The 5,420-nt window shown below is 44.6% G+C and overlaps 1 protein-coding gene and 1 long non-coding RNA gene across 2 annotated transcripts in view; one reads left to right on the top strand and one right to left on the bottom strand.

Moving 5' to 3' along the window:
• Positions 1-5,420, bottom strand: part of FRMD4A (FERM domain containing 4A) — a 379,383-nt gene that overhangs the window by 343,790 nt on the left and 30,173 nt on the right. The window lies entirely within an intron of this gene.
• LOC109292206 overlaps positions 5,158-5,420 on the top strand; it is a 10,524-nt gene continuing 10,261 nt past the window's right edge. The window contains exon 1 of the long non-coding RNA XR_002096065.1: positions 5,158-5,286. This is a non-coding gene — a long non-coding RNA (uncharacterized LOC109292206). The remainder of the gene's footprint in view (positions 5,287-5,420) is intronic.

Below are 5,420 nucleotides of genomic sequence, written 5' to 3'. Positions count from 1 at the left end.
GAACAACTCTCCCACAACAACAAACCAACCCCCCCATTCCACCCACCCTTCCTCCTGGCACTGGAGAACACTGGTAAGACTGGTACTGGGAGTGGTTTGCGGGGTGGGGTGGGGGTTGGAGGGTTCTCAAAATTTCCCTACCTGCCCCCCTGGGACCAGGCTTTTCTCAGCCCTGAGGCTGAGGCCAGCAGCTGGGCTTTTGAGCCCCAGGGCTGTGCTGGGAACTGTACAGAAGTTCAGTTAGATGGGTCAAGTGCCACAATCTAAGTTAGGGCGCAGACAAAAGTGCAGCTCCCTGATGTAACTGAGAACAATTTTGCAGAAAGTGTTTTGACTTGCAATGATCCCCCGGACCAAACAGAAGCTCACTGTTGGCTCCAGAGGGGAGGGGAATCTAGCTGCTGGCTGGGAGCTTGCAGCCGGTTTCCCCTAGCAATGGCCCCCGCTCCCTGCCAGTCCGCAGAGCTTTCAGAATGGGAGGGGGGAAAGGGAGCAGGCAGAACTCATCCTAGGGGGTCTCCAGCTAGTGCTGGTGGGGTGGGTGAATTGGAGCCCCCTGCCACTTTGGGGGGCCTCCAATACTCCTGTCCCACCCTTCAGCAGGGGCTGAAAAAAACCACAGAGCAAACTCCTCCTACTCCCTTTCCCCCACTCCCAATCTGAAAACTGCACTGCCTCACAGCCTCTGAGCTAACACAAGTTACAGAAGATGTTTTGTTTTGAAACATCTGACCCCTCATGCTATGAGGGTTAAGGTTGTCACCCAACTGGCCATTTTTGAAGCAGTCTGCAACAATACACTCATGTTTGGTCACGGCTATAGACTGCTATCCGTGGCCAGATTGAGCAAAAATTGTTACTCACGTCTGCGCCCTTACACTACCTCAGAGGTATACTTAATTTGGATTAGGTCGGCCATTTTTAAACTGATCTAACTGTCCTGAACTTCTGTACAGTTTGCACTTACATTGATCTAACTAAGGATCTAAGTGTACGGTCTTCACCTGGATGAAAAGTTAGATCAGGTGGCCATTTTTAATGTCACATGATTAACCTCCCCCTAGCCACCCTGAACATTTGTATGTATCCCAAGCATCTGCCCCAGGGATGAAACAAACTAGAGTTGTGGAGAGAGGACCTATATACCAGTATTACTTACATCGGTGCCTGGGTACTTCCTTTTCTCAGGATAACTTTACTTTGGAGCGAAATAACTTATATTGATGCTAGGCTGCATTGTCTCCACAGTGACATTGGTATAAAGGTAAGTTACAGGAAAGTAGGACTGGAAGGGACCTTATGAGGTCATTTAATCCAACCCCTGCTCAAGGCTGGATCATCCCTGACTAAACCTTCCCAGCCAAGTGTCTGCTTGACTTCTTCAGAGATGGAGATTTCACAACTCTAGGTCGCTTGTTCTACATACACACACCAGAAGCCATCCTTAAAATAGATAAAAACCAGAACTTCCTCCAAAAAAACACTGGAAGTTGATGAGAAATATTACATATCTCTAAGAAATAAGTTAAGTTTCAGACAGAAAGTTCATGAAGATATTTGAGCACTTGTCTAAAATATGAAGTCAGTTATCCATACCTTTTGTGCTGAAAATCCTTTGAGAACACACGTTCTTCAGGTTGTCTATTACTTTCCCCTTCTTTGATTAAAAATGCTGCAAAGACAGCCTCTCTCCTGGTATTTTACCCTATTGCTCTGGGGCCAAGGACAGGGTACAACCTCACTGTTTGCCTGCAGTTCTATTCACTCATGACACTCACTAATTTGGTCTTTGATCTTGGCCAGAGATGTCAAAAAATGAAAAGTAGTGGAGGGGAAAATAGGCCATATTTTTCTGAACCCCCCCACCCAAAAAGACAGAGTGTAAAGTTCTGGGTTCATTCACAGTTGCTCAAAAGGACAAGTAATGTTACAGCATCCTGGCTTGAATGGAGAAAGATTTTTGCAACCAAAATAAGTGGAATGAGAAGACATTGTGTCATTTATGAGGAACAAACCTACTTAGTATCCAAATACAATAGACATAGGGAAGCTTATCCAGGCCTGTATCCTGAATCCTCAGCAGATCTAGAATTTTGAAAGCGGGGTGCAGATGGTGTGGTGCATCCTTCTATAAACACCACCACACATTTTTCCACAATTAAAAATAAAGTAGAAGCTTTACTAACATGCTAGGAGCTGAGGGCTGTATTATACCATTTCAGATTGAAGCAAACATAAACATAACTTCATTGGAACGAGTTAAAAAACAAATCTGCAGGGCTGTGAAATAGGAGCTTCATTACCAGGGGCAGCTATCAGACAGCAGAATTGCAAAGCAGAGGATAGCTTGATTGGTGGAACAGCAAGACCATTCAAAAGGAGAGTGTTGTTAATACCTGTGGGATGCAGAGCTTAGAAGGGATCAGGTAGAGGATAATGAGACAACGTCAACTGACTCCCTCAGCGCTGCCCCACTAGAAATGCTGCGGCCACTGCCAAGCACTTGCTTTTAAAACTTTGGGCGGAGCAGGAATCAAAGCAGGGTGAAAGTGCACCCATTGCATCTGCCCCTGTCCTAAACTGAACAGAGCGCAGTCTGAAGGCAAGATGCAACCCACAACAACTCTATAGCTCTGTGGGTCTCACTCCTGTTCTAGCTCTATAAGAAAGAGCGTATCCGAATGGCTTCCTTGAGATGTTATAGGTGCATGCTTCTGGGACTTGGGGAGATATCTGATGGTAAGCAAGTATAGCATTAGTCAATTGTAATGCCAGACCTTTGTGTTCTGCAATGTACGTTTCCTACATTTTCCATGGTGCTAGCCAGCACCCTAAGACTCTAGATAGTTAGCAGGAATGAGCAAAGCAAGGTGTAAAAAAGAAGCCTTCCCCTGACCCTCCTCACCAAACCACTGATAGCTTTTAGAATTGAAAGCTTATTAACGAACATTTTGGGGAGAAGGACTAATCTAGTATTAGTCACATAGTTTTCACCCTTATCCTGCAACATGCATTTGCGTTACTGATTTCCAGCCAAGATTGGGATTACGTGGTGCCAAATTGCAATGAAAAAGGCTTTTCATTTTCTGGTCAAAATAAGCAGCACAACTGCCAGAAACTGCACAGAAGATCTTCTTCTTATGAGGTCTCCAAGCCTGGAGACTTGGATAATTCAGTTAAACTTCAACTTTTTGAAAGAGCATCTAAACAGAACCTTGATTCTGTACCACTGGAAGCTCACCAATCACTATTTATTAGATGCTGCTGCTCTCTCACCTCTTACACTGCTGACCTTCTCATGATCTGGGGGGGAAAGGGGGAAAGAGTCGGGCAGAGTCCTGATTAGTTTCACAGAAAGTCTGTTTTGATTTGTGAGCTCTCTAACTTCTGACAGGGAAGGTGTCAAAAAATATTAAGACTTCCAGGTAACATGAAGGTGATCCCAGCATTTGTCTGTCCAGGTAAAGGTCAAATTAAATCAATTCCTCCAAAATACTCGTGAAAAGTCAGAAAAAATAAACATCAGATTACGTGAATAAAGATCAGCAATCATAAGTGATGTTCATATCAGAGCTTTTATACGGGTGACCGTCTTACTATTCAGGACAGGGCTCTCCCTCCATCGTCTCTGATTGATAGTTATTTGTCTACTTGTGAATAATTCATTGCAAAGAAGGTATTTCACAAATTATTGTCATTTTATACCACACTTGTCACCTTGGCATGCGAAGCCCTTGCAAAAGAGAGAGAGGCACAAGTGGAATCCAACACAATAAGTCTCTTCTCATGGCATCAAATTAGTCACAACTCATTGCTGTCATTATGGCTAGTGGCAAAAAAGGTATCAGTAGGCATGTCTGCATGTGCACCCGACTAAAGTAACAGCTGGTACTGCACAGTCCTGGTGTTGTACAGGTTGTTTCTGACCCTACTGCGCAGTAGCAGCAGTGTCATGGTTTGTGCCCGCCAACACTGCGTTGCCATTGCGACGAGCTACATCACCATAGCCCACAACTACAGCGACGTACCATCTCATGTCGATGCACCCAGTATCACTTAAGCAGCCCATAGGACATACTGGGCTGCTGAAAACTCAAAGCAGCATCTCTAAATTTCACAGGAAGCACTCGCGTAAACCCCTAGAAAAGCAAATGGTTTTATGAACCTGCATACAGTTTGGAAAGTTTGTGTTTAAGCGACGTCTCCTGCGATCTGCAAATCTCAGCATCTCTAATCAGGGAACTTGCTGGGTTGCAGTGTCTGATCCAATGCTGGCAGTTTCATTCAAGCAGACTGTGCTAATGGCTCTTACAAATGAGGCACGCTGGCAACCAGGAGTTCTGCAAAATCAGCTCCATTCATTCCACTGTTAGACCCCCACTACGACCCTTGGTGTGAATGGCTACGTACCACTTGGCTCCAACATCCATGCTGCAAGATGATTAACAACAAGGCATACGCTCTGAAGTATGTCATGTCTAGTAGACAAAGAAAAATCAATGAACTAGAACTAGCAATAAATGCCAGTGGACTGTATGATAGCAATTTTGCCCTTGGTATGTGTCTGGCCCATTTCACTGGAGGGTAAATAGGCAAGAAGTAGAATATTCTTTCCCAAAGGTCACAATATGTCAGCAGTAGAGTGTGGGAAAACCCACCACAGACTTAGCCTGGGAAGCAAAGAGACAGATTTTCCTCTGTCCTGAATTCTCTCTTCTCAAGAGAAGTTTATTTATAGACGGAACGAAGCCTCCTTCCACGTTCGCAACGTATTTCTAGTCTGAGATGAGAACATGGGAACTTGGTTTCAACAGTGTCTTTGCCATCTGCTCGTAATGGCAATAAATAGTCACCCATAGTTTTTCTCCGAGTGGTGTGCTTTAGGGACAGCGGGTGACTATACATTTGGAATGGGAGCATCGTAGGGAGCACCAAATCCTACAGTTGGCTACACGGGTGTAAACCCCGAATGGCGTCATTAGAGTTGCCGTAGACTTAGCTGAGGTAATCGACAGCAGAGTTCTGGCTCAGTGGGTGCGTCTACATGTTCATTAATGCGTTGCAATTACAGAGCATTACGTTTAGTACCTTTAATAACAGGTACTAACTTAATGTGCCATAATTGGTGTTACTGTGCAGTAGCGCCAGTGTATGCTTTTTTGTGACACTAATGTGCAGTAGACCAATTCTACTGTGCATTAACGCAGTCACACGGTTTTTGCCTGCCACGCTAATGTGCAGTAGAATTAGTTTAGTGCACATTTATGGCTCGTGTAGATGTGCCCAGTGACTCCTAGCTGTGTTTCCAAATCTTGGCTTATCCCTCTTAGTGACTGCATAAAATTAAAAAGCTTCTGGTAATAGGCAATCTAGTATGAAAATCTACTCCCCAGTGGCATTTCAGCCAGGTTTTGATGAAC

This window comes from Gavialis gangeticus, unplaced genomic scaffold (genome assembly GCF_001723915.1).
Source record: "Gavialis gangeticus isolate Ggan-Ray unplaced genomic scaffold, GavGan_comp1, whole genome shotgun sequence".
Classification (NCBI taxonomy): Eukaryota; Metazoa; Chordata; order Crocodylia; family Gavialidae; genus Gavialis; species Gavialis gangeticus.
This window is presented reverse-complemented; position numbering and strand designations above follow the sequence as displayed.